Here is a 24,248-nt window from a genome sequence, read left to right as displayed (position 1 = left end):
GTGATGGGATAAGGTGAGGTCGCACAAAAATTTCCGATGGGCACGGCTTGGCACTGGAAGCATATATTTGTGAAATTTACACTTGCACATGTAATGTCAGTATAAAGTGTGTGTCATATAAGTCAGATGCTCAGGTTCCATCTGACTCTGGAGTGAAGCGGTAGAAGACTCTCGCCACCAAGGAGTCAAGTTACGCTCCAGATACAGGATGCATTTATACTACAGTACCTGCAGTGTTGGTGTAAAGCTTCACACCAGCGCTACAGTTGTAGTGTTAATGCACACTTAATGGATTGCCAATTGAGTCTGGAGTTGGAGTTATAACTGGCATTCTAACTCGGCTGTCATTGTTAAGTGAGTTTTGAGACTTATCCAGCCAGTTTGATAGATAACATTTCTTCTCATGATACAGCTAAGTGCACCTTTTATTGCTGAACCATTAATATTGACCGTGAAGAAGTCCATATTTCAAACTGTCCTATCTTCTTGGCTGAAGTCGGAAGTGTGGCTTTGGGAAGAGGCAGGAGTGAAGATAATGGAGGGAATACAAAGGACTTGAAAAGAGTTGGGGCTAGCTCCTTGAGATACCAAGCCCCCTGTACCACCGACTTACGACATAGCATTGTGCTCATGAGTCTTCAGACCACTTCAAATTCCAAATTGTTTCACTGAAATTGATAATTGGGTTCAAGGTGAACCTCTCTGTTTTTGTTTTTGCAATTTTTTTGTGAAAATGAAACTTTTAATTTGTTCGGCTTTCTTACGAATTTGTAAAGTAAGTTTAATTTAGCTCCGAGCACCTTATATCGACTCAAAACATGAATGTCCATTGGCATGTCTTTGAGTAGTGACATGAAATCTTTGAGGGTCCACCTGAACAGGCAAATAGGATGTTTCATCTGAAAGACGGTCCCTCTGACAGTGCAGCACTCTTAGTACAGCACTCTAGTGTCATTCTAGTTTATGTGCTCATGTCCTGGAGTGGGGTTTGAACTCACAGCCTTCTGACTCTAGGTGAGAGTGAGTCAAACAGATGTGTAAATATCAGCAGAATTCTGAGAGAGGGCATTAACAAAATATTTTTTCAACTCACTTTTTTCTTTCAGTATGCAGGTTAAACAAAATGTTGAAGATGAAGTTGTAACGTAAAAATATAAGAAATCACATTGTTCACAATAACAAGATTAAAATCACCCCTATACTCTCTGGAGTTTAGAAGAATGAGAGGTGATCTCATTGAAACATATAAGATTCTGAAGGGGATTGACAGGGTAGATGCTGAGAGGTTGTTTTCCCTGGCTGGAGTGTCTAGAACTAGGGGACATCGTCTCAGGATAAGGGGTCGGCCATTTAAGACAGAGATGAGGAGGAATTTCTTCACTCGGAGGCTTGTGAATCTTTGGAATTCTTTGCCCCAGAGGGCTGTGGATGCTGAGTCTTTGAGTATATTCAAGGCTGAGATAGATAGATTTTTGGACTCTAGGGGAATAAAGGGATATGGAGATCGGGCGGGAAAGTGGAGTTGAGGTTGATGATCAGCCATGATCTTATTGAATGGCGGAGCAGGCTCGAGGGGCTGTATGGCCTACTCCGGCTCTTATTTATTATGTTCTTAAAATAGTCTAGTGTTTTTGAGTAGCTTCCTAACATTTGTTTACTAGGAGGACTCGACCACTCTGAGAATCCTAGGATTGGAGTTGATATTGTTCCCAGACCGATCACTATCAGCTGGAGAGTTACCGACTACACCTGTTCCTACAGTTGCCAAAATGCCAGTCTGAGCTTCGGTAGTTTACAGCATGCTCAGTATGGTCTCTCTCAGTGCAATCAATGTGCATCTTTTCTCAGATTTGTTTGTTCTTTCAAAGCAAACCAGAGCATGAACTTTAGATGCTGCTTTCTGTAAAAACGTACTTTAAAACAATTTCTTTTTATGAATAGGTGGGGGGGGGGGGGGCGGAGAGAAGACAGAGAGCGTCAGCAAGAGAGAATAAAACTAGATGGTTACTTTATCTGCCATTTTTTGTTCTGAGAGTTCAGAAACAATTGTTAACACTTTTTCTTTGCTGTCTCAGGCCAGATGTCATCATTGGAAATGTGCACCCAACTCTTACAAGAGCATTGCCTCTGACTTGCTGAGCAATACCACAGAGGTTCTGCCTGTAAAATCTTGGTGGTATAAAAACAGTTACATTTGTTCAATAGTTTTCTATTAAATTACCTAACTACTTCTCTCCCGGAATCAACTGCTGCAGCCAATTCACTGGCCACCTGTGAAATGGCTGTGCTGGTCATTTTGAAATTATAAACTTGAGAAGTTCTCATTGGAAAAGGCATGTTGCAGTGATAACTGCAAGAGCACCACTTTCAGACTGCTCTCGCTGTGCGTTCCTCTCCTGAGCTGTTAAGGCTGAATCATCCATTTACTGTAAAAGCCTTTGCTGACTCCAGGAGGGCCCCGAGTAAAACTCCTCCTTTGACCTTTCTTCCCCCCCTAATTAACTCCATAACAACAGGTCACAGGGCCCTGGAAAGCGTCCTTTCTCAGAATGCGAGTCTGTTGGTGGATCATTAAATTACAGGATGGGGGAGGGGAGAAAATGAGGCATTCTTTAATTTGTTATTGTTCCCAGACCGATCACTCTGTCAGTTGGAGAGTTTCCCAACTACATCTGCTCCTGCAGTTACCAAAATTGGGCTCCCAATTGGGCTAGGAATACAAACAAATGGAACACCACCAAACCAACGGCTGAAAACACACATGCCCGCTGCTGCCTGGAGATCCGCAAACCAGCACTTGCCAGTTTGGACCTTTGTGCATGTGAATCAATAGTTATTCTAATTAACCTTGTTCAAAAAGACGATAAATTATTGGCTGCAAGAGGAATGCTTCAAGAAGATTCGCAAATAAGATTTCTGTGAAGTCCAATCACTGTGAGCGTTTGATGTCATAGGATAACAGGCTATACGGCTCAGAAACAGGCCATTCGGCCCAACCAGTCCATGCCGGTGTTTATGTTCCACTCGAGCCTCCTCCCGTCTTTCCTCATCTAACTCTATCAGCATAACCCTCGATTCCCTTCTCTCTCATGTGCTTATCTAGCCTCCCCTTAAATGAATCTATACTTTTTGCCTCAACCACTCCCTGTGGTAGTGAGTTCCACATTCTCGCCACTCTCTGGGTAAAGAAGTTTCTTCTCAATTCCCTGTTTGATTTCTTGGTGACTATCTTATATTGATGGCTTCTAGTTTTGCTCTTCCCCACGTGGAAACACTCTTTCTGTACCTACTCTGTCAAAACCTTTCATAATTTTAAAGACCTCTATTAGGTCACCACTCAACCGCCTTTTTTCAAGCAAAATGAGATCCAGCCTGTTCATCATTTCTGGTATCATCCTTGTATATCTTCTCTGCACCCTCTCCAGTGCCTCCATATCCTTTATATAATATGGCGACCAGAATTGTACGCAGTACTCCAAGTGTGATCTAACCAAGGTTCAATACAAGTTTAGCATAACTTCACTACTTTTCAATTCTATCCCTCTAGAAATAAACCCTAGTGCCTGGTTTACTTTTTTTATGATAGCAAAATACTGCAGATGCTGGAAATCCAAAATAACAACAGAGAATGCTGGAAAAACTCAGCAGGTCAGGCAACATCCGTGGAGAGAAGTTTGAGTTGACGTTTCGGGTTGAAACCCTTCTTCAAAACTGGAAAGAAAATAAAAAGAACGAAGGCAAAGCTGCGATCGAACAAAAGAAGTAAAAGAGACAATAAAAGGTATGCGAAGCCGGATGAGATGGTAATAGGCCAGTGGAGACAAAAGGCAGCTGAGATTAGGTGTGAAGTGTACTGGCAGGTTAAGGACAGCTGCCAGGTGGGAGAGAGAAACAAAAGGAAAGGAGGGGGGGGGGGGGGAGAAAAAAAGGACCCAAAACAAAGGGGTGGAAAAAATTTAAAGGAAAAAAGTAATAGGGGCCGAGGTTATGATCGGAAGGCTGTAAAGTGCCTAATCGGAAGATGAGGTGCTGTTCCTCGAGTTTACGTTGAGCTTCCGTGGAACAATACAAGAGGCCAAGGACGGTGAGGTCCGAGTGGGAATGGAGCGGTGAATTAAAATGACAGGCGACCGGAAGCTCGGGGTCACCCTTACGGACTGAACGGAGGTGTTCCGCAAAGCGGTCATCCAATCTGCGTTTGGTCTCCCCAGTGTAGAGGAGGCCGCATCGTGAGCAGCGAATACAGTATACTAGATTGCAAGAAGTACAAGTGAATCGCTGTTTCACCTGGAAGGGGTGTTTGGGGCCCTGGACAGTGGGAAGGGGGGAGGTATAGGGGCAGGTATTACATCTCCTGCGCTTGCACGGGAAGGTGCCAGGCGAAGGGGAAGGGCTGTTGGGGGTGATAGAGGAGTGGACTAGGGTGTCTCGGAGGGAACGGTCCCTATGGAATGCTGAAAGGGGAGGGGAGGGGAAGATGTGTTTGGTGGTGGGATCACTTTGGAGGTAGCGGAAATGGCGGAGGATGATCCGTTGAATGTGGAGGCTGGTGAGGTGAAAGGTGAGGACAAGGGGAACCCTATCGTGGTTCCGGGAGGGAGGGGCAGGGGTGAGGGCAGAAGTGCGGGAGATAGAACGGACACGGTCGAGGGCCGTGTCGACCACGGTAGAGGGGAATCCTCGGTTGCAGAAAAAGGAAGACGTGTCGGAAGCACGGGTGTGGAAGGTGGAATCGTCGGAGCAGATACGGCGGAGGCGGAGAAACTTTTATTGTCTCTTTTACTTCTTTTGTTCGATCTTTTTATTTTCTTTCCCGTTTTGAAGAAGGATTTCAACCCGAAATGTCAACTCAAATTTCTCTCCACGGATGTTGCCTGACCTGCTGAGTTTTTCCAGCATTCTCTGTTGTTATTTTTGCTTTTTTTATAGCCTTGTTAGCCTGTGTCGATACTATTAGTGATTTGTGTATTTGTACTCTGAGATTCCTTTGCTCCTCTACCCCACCCTCACTGTTGTGTATTGATTGCGAGTTTGACACCAGTCAATACGGTAATGTAATGTGCATTGTATTATGGGAATTACCCGGGAAAACGGCAGTCGGCCATTTTAGGCAATAAAGTGAACATCGCAGTTATAAGCCTGTCTGCCTGACTCTGATTTAATTCGACGTATCTATATGCTTGATTGAATGCATTAAAGCATAGATACAACCTTGGCGATGAGGATAACGAACAGAATCATTTTAGATAGGTAGTTGCCCAAGTTTTAGTTAGCTATGATGGAGAAGACCGGCATTCAAAATTTTGCATGCTTCGCCGAGCCAGCCATGTTGGGTCCAAGATGGACGAGGTGGTTAACGTCTTTTGAACTTTATGCCAATGGCAAAGGACTCATTATCGACGATACCTCTACAGGTGCCACAAAGCAGAGGTGAAGAGCTCTACTTCTACACCTAGCAGGACCAGATGTCCAGGATATCTTTTCGACTCTACCGGACACAGGAGTGCCAGCAGACTACACGGCGGCGGTTAGTGCTTTGAATCACTACTTCGTGCCCCAGGTCAACGCAGCATTTGCTAGACAGACTTTTTATAAGTTGTCCCAGAAGACAGGTGAGACTGTGCAACAATTTGCTACTCACTTGTGGCAGGCTGCTAAAGACTGTGCTTTTGGGGGGGATGCGGATAATCAAATAAGAGACGCTATCCTGAGTAGGTGCACGTCAGCCTATGTGTGGAGGAAATTGCTAGAGGAAGGGCAAGGTCTAACGCTCGCCCGCACGTTACAATTGGCCTCACAGTGTGAAAACGTCGAGGAGCAGATGTCAGCCATGTCATGTACAGAGAAGGCGGAGACAGATACTGTTCGTCGTGTTACACAGAAAAGAGGGTATTATGCGAAAAGCTCGACAGAGAAACCAAAGGGAAATGGCGAGAGGAACGAAAGGAAATGTTACAGATGTGGACACACAGACCACATGGGCAGAGATCCGAAATGCCCAGCACGCGGACAAATGTGTCATAAGTGCAAGGGAAAGGATCATTTCTCCAAAGTATGCCGCACAAAGGGTACAAAGAAACACAGTGTGAACAATGTAGAGGAACAAAATGACTTTGCATTTGCTGTTACTGGAAATAACGTGACAGAGAGACTTATCTCAGGAGTAAACCTGAGAATGTTAATTGATTCGGGTGCAACTAGTAATGTGATAGATGAGAATACATGGGAAGGATTAAAGTCAGAACACATTAAGTGCCAGTCACATGTCCCTAAGACAGAGAGAAAGTTATTCTCTTATGCTTCTAGCTGACCACTGTCAGTTAAAGGTGTATTCACATGTGGGATTACAATAGGTAAGAGAACTGAGCAGGCGGAGCTCATTGTGGTTAAAGGCCATGGAGAGCCGTTGCTAGGAAGGGAGACAGCCATGAAACTGGGAGTTTTAAAAATAGGCGCAGATGTCTCAGCTGTGGTAGATGTAAGACAGCTACTAGAACAGCGGTATCCAAAGGTGTTCCAGGGAGTAGGAAGGCTGAACACAAAACAGATCAGTTTGTATATCGACCCACAAGTGAAGCCTGTTGGCAGCCACTCAGGCGTATACCATTCAACTTAAGGGGGGCAGTAGAGGCCAAAATAAAACAATTGAGGGACATGGACATTATCGAACCTGTAACTGGTCCCACCCCATGGGTAAATCCTGTGGTTATTGTACTAAAAGCAGGTAAGGATGTAAGGTTATGCCTAGACATGAGATGAGCAAACCAGGCAATAGTGAGGGAACGATATCCAATCCCCACCGTTGATGAGATACTCCAAGGTATGAACGGCTCGATAGTGTTTAGTAAGCTAGACCTGAAATGGGGTTATCACCAGCTAGAACTGACCCCTGAGTCACAAGAAATCACAACGTTTGCAGTACACAATGGAGTATACAGGTACAAGAGGCTGATATTCAGTGTATCTTCAGCTAGTGAGCAATATCAGCACGAGATAGCTAATGCCTTATCTGGAATAGAGGGTGTTGAAAACATCTCAGACGACACTATCGTGCATGCACATGACCAGGAAATGCACGACTGACGCCTGCACGATGTCGTGACCAAACTAATGGAAAGTGGACTGACACTAAACTCAGAGGAGTGCCAATTCAACATGGACCGATTGATTTTCATGGGAATCCTGTTGTCTGAAAAGGGCATTGGACCAACAGCAGAGAGAGTGCGAGCGGTGGCAGAAGCTCGGGAACCAGAGAAGGCTACAGAGGTGAGGAGTTTCTTGGGACTTGTTGGGTACAGTAGCAGATTCATCCCGCAGTTTGCAACGCTATCAGAGCCACTGCGACGCCTGACGAGAAAAGACACACCATTTAAATTTGGATCACAACAGAGACAGTCATTCAGTGCACTTAAGGAAGAGTTGGCCAGAGCCGGCACTTTAGCATATTTTGATAAGGACGCACCAACCAAGGTGATAGTAGATGCCAGTCCTGTAGGTTTAGGCGCAGTACTAGTTCAGGACCAACAGGGACAAGAGGTGCCAATATGCTATGTAAGTCGTAGTTTAACAGATTGTGAGAGGAAATACTCTCAAACAGAGAGAGAGGCCTTAGCTCTTGTATGGGCTTGTGAGAGGCTGCATCCATATGTGTATGGCCGAAAATTTAACTTGGTAACTGACCATAAGCCATTACAAGTGATGTACGGCCCACACTCTAAACCCTGTGCCCGTATAGAGAGATGGGTACTTAGATTACAGCCGTACGATTTTAAGGTGATACACATTCCAGGCAAGCAAAACATTGCAGACCCACTGTCACGATTGCTGGGGGAGACAGCAAAACAGGAGAGACATTCTCATGGCTCAGATGAATACGTGAGATTTGTAGCTGTGAGTGCGACACCAAGAGCACTCACTACTAGAGAGGTGGAGGAAGCCTCTGCTACCGACCCAGAGCTGATTGAGGTACGGAAGGCAATCACAAACAGACATTTTGAGAACTGTAAAGCTTATGCAGCAATTGCAAACGAGCTGTGCGTAGTGGAGTACCTAGTTCTTCGGGGAACACGCATCGTGCTACCCACAGTGTTACACGCACGAGCCCTGGTGTTAGCACATGAAGGACACTTGGGAATAGTTGGAATAAAGCAACATCTCAGAACCAAGGTTTGGTGGCCTGGCATGGACAAGGCAGCTGAAAAACACTGTAAAGCGTGCCACGGCTGTCAGATAGTAGCCAGACCCAACCCACCTGAACCGTTGAGACCAACACCATTACCGGAGGGCCCCTGGCAGGATGTAGCTATAGACTTACTGGGACCCTTGCTATCCAACCACTCCATTCTTGTGGTAGTTGATTATTATAGTCGTTACTATGAATACGACATCATGACCTCCACAACAACAGAGAAGGTTATTGATAGTTTAGAGTCAATCTTCAGCCGTCATGGTTTGCCAATCACCTGCAAATCTGATAATGGTCCCCAATTCAGATCTGAATTATTCAAAGAATACTGTGAAAACAACGGGATCAAACACCTGAAAATGACAGCAAAATGGGCTCAGGCTAACGGAGAAGTCGAGTGCCAGAATGCATCGCTGATGAAGAGAATCAGAATTGCTCAGTCAGAAGGACTAGATTGGAAACGTGAACTTTGAAAATATGTGACTGTGTACAGGAGCATTGACCATGCCATGACAGGAAAGAGCCCGGCAGAGCTGCTCTTTAAACGGAAAATGAGAGGAAAGCTGCCAGACATCACAGAGTCGCGCGTAGACATGGAAGTACGTGACCGGGATGCAGAACAAAAAGGCAAGTCCAAACTGTACGCAGATGAACAGCGGAGAACACAATACTCAGAGGTGGAAGTTGGCGACACGGTGTTGGTACGGCAGGACAAAGTGGACAAGTTCACCACCCCTTTTAATGCTACACTGATGTGCCTCAATTATTCCGAGACTCGAAGTTAGCAGAACAAAAGTAAGGCTTTTATTAACTCAGAACATAACACGTAAAATAGAGAGATGTCTTCCTTCAGGAGGCTGATGCCCGACTGAACTTAGATTACAAAGGAGCCAGGTATGGGCGGAGCCCTGCACACAACCAGTTCCAGCACATTCCAATACATAATACATGAGGACTGGGGGAAGGGAAAAGACACAGAAAGCAGGCAGTTACAAGACACAGAAAACAGGCAGTGATGAATGGAATATATTTCATCACATTCACCCCTTCTATAGATTTAGTCTGTTCGGGGGTTTGATAGTCCTCTGCGACCGACGTGGCTGTTGTGGTGCCGCGGGTGTCGGCTGGGTGTCCCCGGTAGCCTCCTGGGTCTCTGCCGGGGGTGCCGCCGGGGTTGTTGAAGGGGTAGTTGGTGGGGGTGCCGTTGGTCGATGTTCTTCCGGGGGTGATGAAAGAATAGTGGGTGGGTAAGGGTTGCTGTGATCGTCGTCGCTGCTATTGCCGTGGTTGTTGTCGATGCCGGCTGGGGCGACGTCTTTTATGGACACGGTGTCCTCCCTTCCGTCGGCGTGCCGGACATATGCGTATTGGGGGTTGGCGTGGAGTAGGTGTACTGGCTCCACGAGAGGGTCCGTCTTGTGGCCCCTCACATGCCTTCGCACGAGTACCGGACCTGGGGTGGAGAGCCATGACGGCATGGATACGCCTGAGGTGGATTTCCGAGGAAAGACAAACATTCGTTCATGAGGCGTGGCATTAGTGACCGTACACAATAGTGACCGTATCGAATGGAGCACATCCGAGAGGACTTCCTGCCAGCGGGAGATAGGGAGGCCCTTGGTCCTTAGAGCTAGAGTGACTGCTTTCCACACTGTCCCGTTCTCTCGCTCCACCTGGCCGTTACCCCGGGGGTTGTAGCTGGTGGTATGGCTCGTGGCGATCCCCTTGGACAGCATGTACTGGCGTAGCTCTTCACTCATGAAGGACGCCCCCCTATCCGTGTGGATATAGCTCGGCATACCGAACAGGCAGAACAGGCTGTTGAGGCATTTAATGACTGTGGCGCTGGTCATGTCTGGGCAGGGGAAGGCGAATGGGAAACGGGAGTATTCGTCCACAATGTTCAGGAAGTAAACATTGCGGTCGACGGACGGGAGGGGGCCCTTGAAATCTAAGCTGAGCCGCTCGAAGGGCCGTGTAGCTTTGATTAAGTGGGCTCTATCTGGGCGGTAGAACCGAGGCTTGCACTCAGCGCAAGTGCGGCAGTTCCTGGTCAGAGACCGAACTTCCTCAATCGAGTAGGGTAAGTTACGGGACTTTATGAAGTGGAACAGCCGCGTGACCCCTGGGTGGCAGAGGTCGTTGTGGAGGGTCTGTAGCCGATCCTCGGTGGCGCTGGCACACATCCCTCGTGAGAGGGCGTCAGGGGATTCGTTAAGGGCCCCTGGCCGGTAAATGATGTCGTACTCGAAAGTGGAGAGCTCGATCCGCCACCTAAGAATCTTATCATTTTTAATCTTCCCCCTCTGTTTATTGTTGAACATAAACGCTACCGACCGCTGGTCGGTAAGTAGGGTGAAGCGTTTGCCGGCTAGGTAGTGGCGCCAGTGGCGCACTGCCTCCACGATGGCTTGGGCCTCCTTTTCCACGGAGGAGTGTCTGATCTCGGGGCCTTGGAGGGTCCTCGAGAAGAAAGCTACGGGCCGCCCCGCCTGGTTGAGGGTGGCCGCCAAGGCGAAGTCGGACGCATCACTTTCCACTTGAAATGGAGTGTTCTCGTCCACTGCCTGTAGCGTGGCCCGCTCAATATCCTGCATAATGCTTTTGAAGGCGGCGTGGGCCTCAGCAGAGAGCGGAAAAGAGGATGCTTTCAAGAGGGGGCGGGCTTTGTCGGAGTAGTTGGGGACCCATTGGGAATAGTAAGAAAATAACCCCAGGCACCTTTTCAGGGCTTTGGGAGTGTTGGGCAGGGGCAGCTCCCGTAGGGGGCGCAATCGGTCGGGGTCTGGTCCGATTTCCCCATTCTCCACCACGCTGCCCAGTATGCAGAGGCGCGTGGTGTTGAAAACGCACTTGTCCTCGTTATAGGTGAGGTTGAGTTTTTGTGCGGTTTTCAGGAACCTCTCGAGGTTCGAGTCGTGATCCTGCTGGTTGTGACCGCAGATGGTGACGTTGTCGAGGTAGGGGAAGGTTGCCTGCAAGTGGTGGTCATCGACCATGCGATCCATCTCCCTCTGAAAGACCGAGACCCCGTTCGTCACCCCAAAGGGGACTCTGAGGAATTGGTAGAGGCGTCCGTTCGCCTCGAAGGCGGTGTACGGGCGGTCCTCTGGTCTGATAGGGAGCTGGTGGTACGCTGACTTGAGGTCGATGGTGGAGAACACCCGGTATTGGGCGATTTGGTTCACCATTTCTGATATGCGGGGTAGCGGGTAGGCGTCTAGTAGGGTGTACCTGTTGATCGTTTGACTATAGTCGATCACCATCCGTTTCTTCTCGCTACCCCTTACCACTACCACTTGGGCGCGCCATGGGCTGTTGCTGTGTTCAATAATGCGCTCTTTCAGGAGCCTGTCTACCTCGGTCGCGATAAACCGCCTGTCCTCCCAGCTGTACCTCCTGCTTTTGGTCGCTATTGGCCGGCAGTTAGGGGTAAGGTTTGCGAATAGCGAAGGTGGCTTTACCTTCAGGGTAGCCAGACCGCACACTGTGAGGGGCGGCTGGGACCCACCGTACTTGAGCGTGATGCTTTGGTGGTTGCACTGGAAATCCAAACCCAAGATCACGCTCGCACATAGATTCTTCATGATTAATACTTTAAAATTATCATACACAGTTCCGTTAACGCACAATTGTACCGTGCAGTAACCCAGAATGGTCGATGTCTGGGTTTTATCGGCCATAGAGATGGTACCCTGAGCAGGGACCACCTTTAGGGAGAGTGGTTGTGCCAGTTCAGGGTGGATAAAACTCTCCGTGCTTCCACTGTCAATTAAGCATTTAACCCGGCACCCGTTTACCTCGATGTCCACCATTGATTTGGATAGCGGATGCGGCCTGGTCTGGTCCACTGTGACCGATGCCACTGTAGGGCCCTGATCGAGACAAGATGGCGTCCACGCTGTCTGCTCATAAGATGGTGGACCCCACGAGGTCGGGCAAGATGGCGTCCAAGATGGCCGCTCCCACGGCGCACACGCGGCGGTGGCGGGTTTTCCGGCGGTTGGTTTTCCGGCGGGGTTCCCTCTGCACACCTTCCCGAAGTGCCCCTTCTTACCGCACTTAAAGCAGGTGGTGCCTTTCGCCGGGCACAGGTTTCTGGTGTGCTTTGGCTGCCCGCAGAAGTAGCAGTTGGGTCCTTGACGCGTCGCGGCTGTCGTAGGGCTTCTGGGGGGAGAGCTGGGCCCCGCCGGTGTCGGGCTGCCGGGCGGGGAAGATGCCTTCCAAGATGGCGGCGCCCTCGGCGCACACGTGGCGGCGTGGGCGGCGCGGGCTGAAGAGTAGGCGTCCGAGTTTCTCTGGGCCATCTCCAGGGACCGCGCGGTGTCCGCAGCCTGTTTCAGGTCCAACTCCGTTTTTTCCAGCAGTCTTTGCCGGATGTGAGTGGAGCTGAGGCCTGTGATAAAAGGCATCGCGAACAAGCTCGTCGGTGTACACTGCGGCTTTTACATCTCGGCACTTACAGTCCTTGCCAAGCTTTTTCAGGATGCTTAGGAACTCCCCCACCGATTCCCCAGGTAGCTGTGCGCGAGTAGCGAGTAGATGCCTAGCATACACCTCATTCGTAGGCTGCTGGTAATGCGCCTTTAAGGTGTTGCAGGCGGCCAGGTACGTATCGGCGTCTTGGATGAGGGGGTAAACCCGGTGGCTTACCCAATTCCGTAGCATTCCGAGTCTCATCTTCGCAGTGTCCGTAGCGTCTTTGACGGCTGCGGAATTGTCCAGGAAGAATTCCATGCAGTCAAACCAGTGTCCGAAGCGTGCTGATGCGTCCGGAGCATGTTGATCCAAATCCAAACGTTCGGGTTTCAGGAGTTGATCCATAGTGTTGAAAATTGAGTTAATAAAATTGATGTGCCTCAATTATTCCGAGACTCGAAGTTAGCAGAACAAAAGTAAGGCTTTTATTAACTCAGAACATAACACGTAAAATAGAGAGATGTCTTCCTTCAGGAGGCTGATGCCCGACTGAACTTAGATTACAAAGGAGCCAGGTATGGGCGGAGTCCTGCACACAACCAGTTCCAGCACATTCCAATACATAATACATGAGGACTGGGGGAAGGGAAAAGACACAGAAAGCAGGCAGTTACAAGACACAGAAAACAGGCAGTGATGAATGGAATATATTTCATCACATACACCCCACAAAGTTTTGAGTAAAACAGGGAGTCAAGTAGTAGTAGAATCTCCAGACGGAGCACGCTACTCGAGAAACACTACGTTTGTGAAGAAATACAGAGCCAATGGACCAAAGGAGACACTCCATGAGCAGGAGGAAACACAAGGGACTGAGGACAGTATAGTAGACCCTGACACACATACCACTGTGACACAGGCAATACCCACTGACACCAACATGTTAGACATACCCAATACAGCCAGACCTCAAAGGGTTAAAAGAAAACCCTTTTGTCTGCCTGACTCTGATTTAATTCGACGTATCTACATGCTTGATTGAACGCATTAAAGCATAGATACAACACTCACGATCATGTATTGCCTGTTGAAAACTGATTTGATGCTTTGATTTCTCCAATAACTGCTTTGAACATCCTAACTAGTGCTGCCACTTCTGTCATACTAGCCTGATTTTTAGCGGTTAGTCTTTAGAAGTCTTCCTAGGTCCTGTGGGTACACTACATAGTGTAAACCCTGGCCTCCACTTCCAGGAATACATGTTGCACTGCTCTCCTCTGGGAAAGATGCACTGCAATGTTAATCTAGGCAACCCTCTCCACATTCATTTCACGCAGCAGCATATCCACTTTGCCGGCCATTAAATTGTGGGATTCGGATCCTGCCCAGAAATGCAATTTCCTGCCTCAATATTTTTGTTGCAATCGGGTGAGGTTTTTTTTTTGCCCACCTGATAATTTGTTTCATTAGCCAAAAACAGTTTGTGCTCCATGTTTTGGGCACATTCCTTTTAAATAGTTCCTGCAGCATGGTACACAATCCGACAGACTCGCTGTGCCAGCTCTCAGCAGTACATGTGTTTGCACTGACTGTGACAATTGCAGGGTCCCAGAATGTAGTGTAGAATTGATCATTGAAAATTTACTCCATCATGTGTTGATCTGATGCCCCTGTGTTTTAAAAAAAAATCGTTTATTTGCCATCAGCAATGGCCCATGACATCTGCTAACGTTTTCTCTTTATTCTTTTACGTATGAGTTTGGCTCCAGTCGATAGCAGCTTCACCTCCGAGTAGGATTGCCAACCCCTCCTGGATTGTCCAGGATTCTCCCAGAATCGGGGATAGATCTCCCTGGATAACTGGGGAGAAAATAGGAAGTAGAATTAATGGGCAGCACCACCGCACCAATCAGAGGAGGCAGAGCCATGACGAGCGTGCATGGGGTGCGTTTCTGCCAGCAGGTTAGGTTGCACTGGTGCCCGTGTGAGCGTGAGCACTCGGCAGTAACAGCAGCACCCATTTTAGATAAGTACTTGGTTTAACTTTCCATCTTAAGGTAAGCACTGGTAACTTTTTTTATTCCAATCGGTTCCTTTTTCTATTTGCCGCCCCCCTCACTTTTACTGCATCTTTGCCTAAGTCTGCCTGTGAGGGAACTATCTGATCATTTTGGGGCTGACGTGGTTGGAAAGCACTGCTGGACGCCCCCACCCCTCCGAATTGAGTAAATTTATTATCCTCGTCGTCTTTCATTGAAGTTGAGGGTGAAATGGCGTTTAAATTCCCAGCCTTCAGCTCGTAGTGCCCGTGTGTGTGTGTGTGGCAGGGACACCAGTGCTGCCAAGCTTGCTGAGTGTTTCCAGCATTTTCTGCTTTTGTTTGAGATTATAATGATTTAACCACCTTTTGATTTCTCAAGGATGGTGGAGGTTCAGAGAGCACAACTCTCAGGGGTGGTAAGGTACCATTCATAAGCTCATTCACTACAGGGGAACCAACCTTTATAAGGTATTGTAGGAGTCTCTGCACTCCTAGCAAAGAATCTATAAACTCACTGGAAGTTAACAAACTGAGTTTAATGTATTAAAACTTTACAAAACAAGAAAATGCAGGAGAAGCTCTAAACAGGTCTTTTCTCTATCACTCCACATGAGGACTGGCTGGCCACGCCCTCTACCTCTGACGTCATGACGTCATCACGTTTCCCGCCGTTGGGGACGTCACATGACCCACGTGATGACGTCATCGCGTCAGATCGCGATTTTGTCGATCTAGCTCTGTTTAACCAGAGCCAACATTGAAAGGTAATAAACATGATTAAAGGCAATTATACAAGTCACTGTGAGAGTCTCTTAGTGGCTTTGCCACAGTATACGTAATAACAATTCCAAACTAAGGGCAAGGGGGGTCACGTGATTAAGCGTCACGTGATCAAACCTCCATGAATAAGCCAACCAGAATGGCAGCCCCACCTCTGAGTTCGAAGGTTGTGGGTTCAAGTCCCATTAGAGGACTTGAGTACATAACCTAGGTTGAAACTCCAGTGCAGAACTCAGGGCGTTCTGAATATGTCGGTGGCGTTGTCTTTCAGATAAGGCATTAAATTGAGGCCCAGTCAACTGTTTAGGTGGATGTAAAAGATCCCATGGCGCTATTTGAAGAAGGACAGGGAGTTCTCCAAACGTCCTGGCCAACATTCATCTCTCAACCAACACCGTCAAAACCGAGTAACTGGTCATTTATCTGATTTGCTGTTTGTGGGACCTTGCTGTGTGCAAACTGGTTGCCATACTTGTCGATATAACAGTGAATACACTTAAAAAAATAATTCCTTAGCTGCAAAGCACCTTGCGACATTGAGAGAACATAAAAGGTGTTATAAAATAAAGTTCCTTTTTTAATGTGGTGTAGGAATGGAGGTTCCTAACTTAATAACGGAGTTCAACTCAGTGAATCAAAATAACAAAGTTTAATGAACAACGAAGTTAACTGGTAAAACTACAAGAGAAGCTGTATACAGGTCTGCTCAGGTTGCAAGGCACTCGACGACTGCTGGAAGGTTCTGGAAGCTGACGTCATCGCGTTCTTCGCGCCACTGGCGGTCACGTGATCAGCGTCATGACGTCATCACGCAGAGTGCAGGAAAGTACATACAGTATAGTTAACAGACAGTTTAGAGGTGCAGTCCACAGCTGCACTATAATGTGGTTAAAGGGATTATTATTCATTGCTCTGAGTCTCTTAGTGGCTCCGCCACAGTGGATTGTATACTGGGCAATTGGCCACTTTAGTGCAGTGAATTCTGATGGAAAAATGCTGTGTTTTTTTTAGTTTCTATTTATCACGATACAGGATTGACTCAATGATTAATCATGTACATAGAACAGACTTTGATCATTTCAAGATGAAAAGCCTGGGGCTTTTATGAAGTATTACTACATGTTGATAGATTGTACTTTATATTAATGAGTACATTCACATGCTATAATTGTAATTAATTTCGGTGCTCCATTTTTGAACATGTGTCCTTGTAAACACAGGAGCATGTTTCCATTTGATAATGATTATCGTGCATAGAAAGGATTGTATTTGTGATTTACTGCCAAGTAACACTTGAAGCTCCCTGTCCTTGCCTGTGATTAAGGAAGCGGAACCAGCATTGATTTATTCTCTTTCAAATGCACAAAAAAAAGAACAGAACAGCACATCATCCATTAAGAACCACTAAACTGCAAAGCAATTTTCCTGCCGTCGAAGTGGATTATGCCAGTTTTGGCCTCGTTATGCCGGCTGCTGTAAATCTCTGTCAGTGGCTCTGGCGACTCATTACAGTGTCACCAGAAATTACTGCTTCTCCTCCATTGTCTCTGACCCCAAGCCATCCATTATCACAGTGCGAAGGGGAATCTGTATGAACAATATGTGAGATGTGTGCAGTCTAGGATTAATCTTGATACTGCCACTTCCTCAGGACATAATCCAACAACCCATCCTTGTACTTCGGCATTTAAATTCAAAAAGGTTTGCAGACTGGCGGAATTCAACGTTTATCTGCTATGCTGATCTTGTTGAGGTTTAACATTGATGTCTTTGGCCAGCATCCAAAAACGTGACCAACTTCAGATTATCAAACTGAGCTATTTGTTTTGTAAGTGAGATACTGGGGGAAATTTTCACCTTAAAAAACAGGCGGGTTTGGGTCGGGTGGGAGGTTAAAGTGTTAAAAATCTGAATCCCGCCTCCAACCCACCCAGTTCCGGTTTTAACAGAGGAGGGTGGGGGAAGCGGATTGGCACTTTAAATATGATAGAGGCTGGAATCCTCAGATTTAGCCTGCTTTGCAGTTCCTGGGCCTCAGGAATCTCGGCAGCTACATGGAGGTGAGGATAGCCTCAGCTAGCACTCCTTGTGGGCCGGGAGGAGCAGGAGTGCTTCCCCCCCACCCCACCCCCATCCACCAGCTCCAGCTCCAGCTCTCCCTCCCACCCCCCCATCCACCAGCTCTCCCCCCCCCCCCCATCCACCAGCTCTCTGCCCCCCATCCACCAGCTCTCTCCCCCCCCATCCACCAGCTCTCTCCCCCCCCATCCACCAGCTCTCTCTCCCCCAATCCACCAGCTCTCCCCTCCCCCCGATCCACCAGCTCTCCCCCCCCACATCCACCAGCCCACCCCCCCATCCACCAGCCCTCGCCCCCCCCATCCACCAGCTCTCCCCTCCCCCCCGCTCATCCACCAGCTCTCCCCCCCCCCATCCACCAGCTCTCTCCCCCCCACTCCCCATCCACCAGCTCTCCCCCGCCCCTGTCCACCAGCTCTTCCCCCCCGCCATCCACCAGCTCCCCCCCCCCCATCCACCAGGCCCCCCCATCCACCAGCTCTCCCCCCCGCCCCATCCACCAGCTCTCCCCGCCCCCCCATCCACCAGCTCTCCCATCATCAGCCCCATCACCCCTATACAGATCCCCCCTCCCCGGAACCGGGGATTGGATCCTCACACTGGGTCAGGGATCGTGCCTCCCCACCAGGGTCGGGGCTCAGCCCTGCCTGGAGCTGCGATCTCTTCTCCAGGGTTAATCAGGCTGATTTCCGGGCGGGAAACCTGTCAGTGATGTCACACACATGCTGTGGTAACTCCACAGTGTGTGGGGAAACCCAGACTTCCAAGTTTCCTGCGTGCTACCAGCCCCCCCCCCCCACCCCTCCCCTGCTCCCAGCAGATCCAAAGTTAAAATTCCCCCCCACTGTGTTTTAGTCATTTATTCTCCTCATGATAACTTCTTAGTATTCAGGTCAGTAATTTTTTTTTGCATGTTGGGCAATAAATCAATATGCTAAGAGTCTGAATGACAGAATGATGAGAGTCATAATCTAGGGTTTAAGTTGCTGAGGAAGACAGTTCAGCAACCTGAACAATAAGTTTGATCATTGCTCAGTCAGGCCATTGAGACACAGCAGACACCTCCTATAAGTTATAGGAACTATTGGATTCAGGATTATGATATTCATCTGACTAGGATCCACTTGATGGATGCACCGTTAGGAGCATCTGATTTAATGAGATTATTTGCAGAATAATTTATCTTTGTGAGTCTGAAGTTAATTCCCATTTCTGCCTCTGTTCTTGGGATGGTTCCACAAATGTATTGGACATGTTCCATGATCTTGCAGAATCCTTACTCCTGCTCCATTCTGCCAAGTTACTGGAACAATCTAGATTTATTTATGCCAATATATAAATTGAAGTAACAACCCTGTGCAGAGCACTGTGTGTAAGTTAAGCAGAGTGGTGTATTTAACTGGAGGTCTATTGGTGGAGTTTGTAGCTGTTTTAAACATAAAATCCTCCAAAGCATCTTTACTATATGTTAGAACTGGTGTTCTGGCACCAAAGTTTAATCTTGGCCAAAAAGTAAACATGAATAAAGAGTAGTAAATTGTCTTTGGAAGATTCGTTCACGTTGATATTGTGAGCATTCTAAACCCCTCAAAAATTGTGGAAAAATACTTGCAAAAAGCAACAACAAAGACCTTCAATGAGGAAATTGTGCAACATTTTGCATTTGCGAAGTTGCGTTGGGAAATCAGTATTTCACTCCAGCTCAGAACTGTTCCCGTTTGTTCAGTGCTTTCAGAGGCAGTGCCTACTGTCCCTTGTTGCAGTGCTAAGTGATGTTGACATGAGTGCCAACTAGTAGCATAAATGCCCCATGTCACTGGTGAAGGATATCTGCTTGCCATGCCCACTGATCTGTGAGTGTATAAAACAGTGGGAATCTTGATGTTTCTGAATCCCTCTATCATGGTCCCCTCTAACTATTTATTGATTTGATGCCAGCATCTTTTGAGTTTGGACTCCAAAGCCTCTAATGGAGGAGCGGGAGTGCTCGTGAGAGATGTCCTTACTGTGCTTGTGGTTAGTCTAAGTGCGGTCTCCACTGCAGGCAATATTGGCATTGCAGACAATGGTAGACTGTAGTCTCGACAATTGGTACTCTATGACAACACTCCTGTAGGTGGCAGCAACACATTACCCAGAACATCATCCAGTATTTTGTGAAGAGGCAAGTGACTGCTCCAGCTTCAGCTTAAAGCATGACCACTAAGGCCTACATCCCAACACACCATTGTAGGCTTCTGTCCTGTGCCATCTGATCCAACACTAGCACTCAGTGCCTCACTCTGTGCTTCCTTGCCAACACCACTATCTACTTCTCATTTAGCGAGTATGCGTGCTGGTGCCTGCTTACAGTGTGATTAGTGATTGTTGGTGCTCGGGTATGTGGTGCTCTTTGGGTGCAGTTGATGGTTAACTGGGTTCTCCTGGCTCTGTGAGGGAAGTCAATGCTGCATTAGGAGCACATTCGCTCACATCCATTTGAGTGCTGTATTATAGTAACATACAGTTATGCACTTGTGCATGATCAGTGAGTATGCACACATTGATGTGAAATATTGTGCAACAAAAACAGCCCTAATTCTGCCCCTCCTCCAGTTTAGCAGTCCTAATTCTAAATTCTCCATCCTGAACAAATAAACCATTGCTTCCTCATATAGAGAGAGTTTCTTGAAGTCTTGGGTTCACCACACTGTGCTCTAAACATACGAGCAGTGGGGATTGAGGCACAATCATTTCATTCCTGAGCTGCATTCACTGCCCCATCATGGCATCTCTAATGCAGTTGGCATAACCTTCCTATTTTCACCCCTCATAATCTACTTGCTACATCTTTGCTAAGATTTTTATGCATCAGTACAGCATTTCTTGCAGATATCTTTAATGACTACAACTTCCTGTTATGTCCATATATGGACAGTGCTTCTCCTTTACAGTAATATTCATGACTTACCTTCCTGTACCCTTCCTTGTTACCCACCTCCTCTGGGCCTCCAGTCATGGCTTGAGTTGCAGGGAAAATGTTGACCGTGTCTGTCCCATGTTGTCACACTTTGTGCCAAAAATATTCTTGCATCACTCCATTACTGTGCTTGCCAACAGGGCCTTGTCAGTGGCACAGTCATCTTCCAGTGTACGCTGGGGCTCTATTTTTGGTGCCTGTGGGTTCTCATAGCTTTGAAGAAAACCAATGTTGCATTGTGCGTACATAAGCTTAAATCTTTTGGGTTACTTGTCATTGCATGTACAGTTATGCAATTGGTGTTTATGGATAAATATATAAAATACGTAAATCATAGAATAGTTGATTAATAAAGTACACACCCTTAATTTTGTCATATCTTCCAATTTTGACAGTCCTAACACACTCCCAATTCTCCCTCCTAAACAAATAAACCATTGCTTCCTCATCCTTAAGGCCTTGGGTCTGCCACACTGTACCCTACACATAAGTGCAGTGGGGATTGAGACACAAATCATTTGACACATGGCTATGATATACATCTCAGTAACTACATTATCAGAATCTTGAACTATGGATCATTGAGTACACAACCTCTGACTTACCCCTGACCCGCTCATTTATTAGAATTGAAAGGTACTACTACAAACGTTCCATAGAGTATGTCCACCAATCCTGAACTTCCAGTGAGGGGCCAAACTCAAATGCATTGTTGCACCATCTTTGACCCACATTTCTCTTGAGCAAGACTCCTCACTGGGGGCACAGGATGAATGAATTTACCCTCTACTTTTTGGCCACTGATACTGAAGGGATAATTATTAGTCCTACCCCGGGTCCGGCATATTCCTCAGACGTTCACTTTCAACTAAAGTTTGAGGTAGCCGAATCCTAAAGACGCTTAATTGGGTCTAAAGGTCCGGACTATCTCTCCCTAAAGGAAAGGAACAACCTGAAAATGTTACCGTCCTCCAGATAGCACTTTTAATAAGTTTAGCTAGACTGTAACGTTCTGGATATTATGAGGGTCCGGAAAACTCCCCCAGAATTCTGCAACTCCTCACCAAAGAGTGTACAGAGATTGAGTTTGCAAATTTGATACAGAAGTATTATGTGAGACAATTCTAAAAATATATAGATTTATTAAAGAACCGACATAAAATTTATAGTTCGTGAGTCAATCGCAACATTAACAGTTCCAAAAAAAGAAAGCTTTACAATTCTATTATCAGAGAACCTACTCTCAAATCTTAACTTTGCTACAGTTTTACAGTTCTTAGTTTTCTACAGGATATCCACCAAAATCAAATACAGTACCTTTGATCCCCGAGGTACAAAGAGTTGGAGACTTACAGAGCTAGCCCTGAAGCCGAGAATCGCTTTGCCCCTTTAAGCGAGTCTATTATCCCATTTGAGAGTTCAATATTTATACCCTTTTCCAGTGGTATTTCCTTTAAGGTTTTCTGCTGATGTAAGCTAATTATCTCTAGTCATTTTTCTGCTGACCCCTGCAGTTCTTACAGTCATCTCAGCTGGTAGCACTACAGAACCATGTCTCTCCTCTAGGTGTGCTAAATTTATCATAAAAAATGGTGTAACAGCAGGTGCGTTTTACTTGGTATCATTTTTATGAAGGCAGATGTTTGTTACTTTTATGTGCTCCTTTACGAGGTGTAAATTAGAACACCTTATACAGGGTGTACTATTGGCCCAGATTTTCTGATCGCAGGCCTCCCGCAGGGGGAGGGCTGCGATCTGGAAAAATCTGCGCCCTTACCTGAGGGCTCCCGGGAGGTGCAGAGTTCCACTGCTGGGCCTCTACAAACTGCCGGTGCACAGGGCCCACGTATCCTAGAGGCGCAGGTAGTTCACAGCTTCCCTAGGATCATGTGGGCCATGGGGAGCCAATCAAAGAAGGGAGACCTGTCAAATATATGAATGGAGATCACCCCCAAAAACATAATAAAACATCACATATTTAAAATGACTTGAAATTACATATTAACTATTTTAAACAAAAATTTAAATTTTTGAAAAAAATAATTCAAGTTTTTAACGGGGCTAAAAATAAACTTACCTTTCTTTAAAGTATTTTTTAAATGATAAATCAGTGGGAATTTTTTTTAAACTATTTTCAACTCTTATCCTGGTAAAAGCAGGCCTTATGCCTGCTTTTACCAGGCGCAAGAATTGTAAGTGTTTTCCGCGGGCGGAGGGTCTCCAAAAAGCGGAACTCTCCCCCCGCAGAGGCCCTTCTCCCGGGCAGCCAGAGGATCTGTCAAGAGCTTTCTTGACGGATCGGAAATGCCGGTTTTCAGCGCATGCGCAGTGCATGCCTAAAACCGGCATTTCCGATGTCCCTACATACACACACGTAGGGATCAGAATTTCTGCCCCAATGTCTTGTTCCCAAAGGTTCAGACTTCAGGAGCCTTTAACCTTCTGTTTCAATAAGGTTATTGATTCAGTGTCAACAACGTATCTTATCTCAATAGCCAGAATGCTATCACAGCTTTTTCATAGTTAGGTTTCTAGATTTCCAGACCCAGTTTGTCATGTTTTAATAAGGCCAGGATTCTTTCATAGAATGGTGTATTTTTCCGAATAGGTTATATGGCTTATTCCTTCACAGTACCTCCATTTACAACAAACAGCAAAGTCCACAAGAACTTGTAGCTTAAAGCAGCCTTATTTCCATTTTTTTTAAAAGACTAGGGAAATTTCAAAATAATTAACATAAGAACCTCTCTACATTCACCTCTCATAGATTGAGTTTGTCTTAATAACTTTCAGTTGGGTATGACTATGACAGATTGTACGAAAGAAGCAATTATTGATATCTGGACCTACTTTTTTTCATTCATTTAGTAATTGTGAAGAGATCCATTTTTTCCCCTTGAAACTTGAGGGTTAATTTTTTGGGGTAAGGCTTGTGGTGTAGATCATTGCTCTAAAGTGTGGATTGGGAAATCGAGTGTGGCAATCAGTGCACCTAATATGTCCCGCTCCTGATTGTGTAGTTATTAAAATTAATGACCAGGATATTAAAATTAATGACCAGAATTTGGGAGTGTCGCAATTCAGGCGCACTCATCTCTACCCTGATCCTCCCATCGACTGTGCCAGGAGCGATACCTCACAAAATACCACTACATACTTTGATTTAACAGGTTTGTTTCTTCTTCTTCTTAGGCAGTCCCTCAGAACCAAGGATGACTTGCTTCCACATTAAAAATGAGTTCTCAGGTGACCGATGAGTCCAGTGCGGGACCTACAGTCTCTGTCACAGGTGGGGCAGACGGTGGTTGAAGGGGCGGGTGGGTGGGGTGCTTGGGTTGACGTGCGCTCCTTGCGCTTGGCTTCCGCTTGCTCCCGGCGAAGAGACTCGAGGTGTTCGGCGCCTTCCCAGATGCTTCTCCTCCACTTTGTGCGGTCTTGGGCCAGGGATTCCCAGGTGTCGGTGGGGATGTTACACTTTTTCAAGGAGGCTTTGAGGGTGTCCTTGAAGTGTTTCCTCTGCCCACCTGGGGCTCTCTTGCCGTGTCGGAGTTCCGAGTAGAGCGCTTAACAGGTATGAAGGCAGCAAAATACACCATTGCATTGCATTGCAGTCAAATACATCGCTATAACTATTCAGATCCCTGCAAAACCTTGTATGCAATTTCATACCATTCATTACAATCACATTGTAATACATATCTGTGTATACAGATTCTGTATATAAGTTGGGGAATAATATACATCTAAAAATATGCTCATTGGAGATGTCTGTTTATCTCCAGTGG

The 24,248-nt window shown here is 46.7% G+C and overlaps 1 protein-coding gene across 4 annotated transcripts in view; it reads left to right on the top strand.

The window, feature by feature from the left end:
- ptpro (protein tyrosine phosphatase receptor type O) overlaps positions 1-24,248 on the top strand; it is a 202,106-nt gene that overhangs the window by 49,658 nt on the left and 128,200 nt on the right. The gene's annotated exons all lie outside the window — the stretch shown is intronic.

This window comes from Somniosus microcephalus, chromosome 17 (genome assembly GCF_052327205.1).
Source record: "Somniosus microcephalus isolate GS21.2 chromosome 17, FLI_Smic_1.0, whole genome shotgun sequence".
In the NCBI taxonomy this organism is placed as follows: Eukaryota; Metazoa; Chordata; class Chondrichthyes; order Squaliformes; family Somniosidae; genus Somniosus; species Somniosus microcephalus.
Note: the sequence above shows the minus strand (reverse complement) of the source record. Positions and strands in the feature narration are given on the sequence as shown.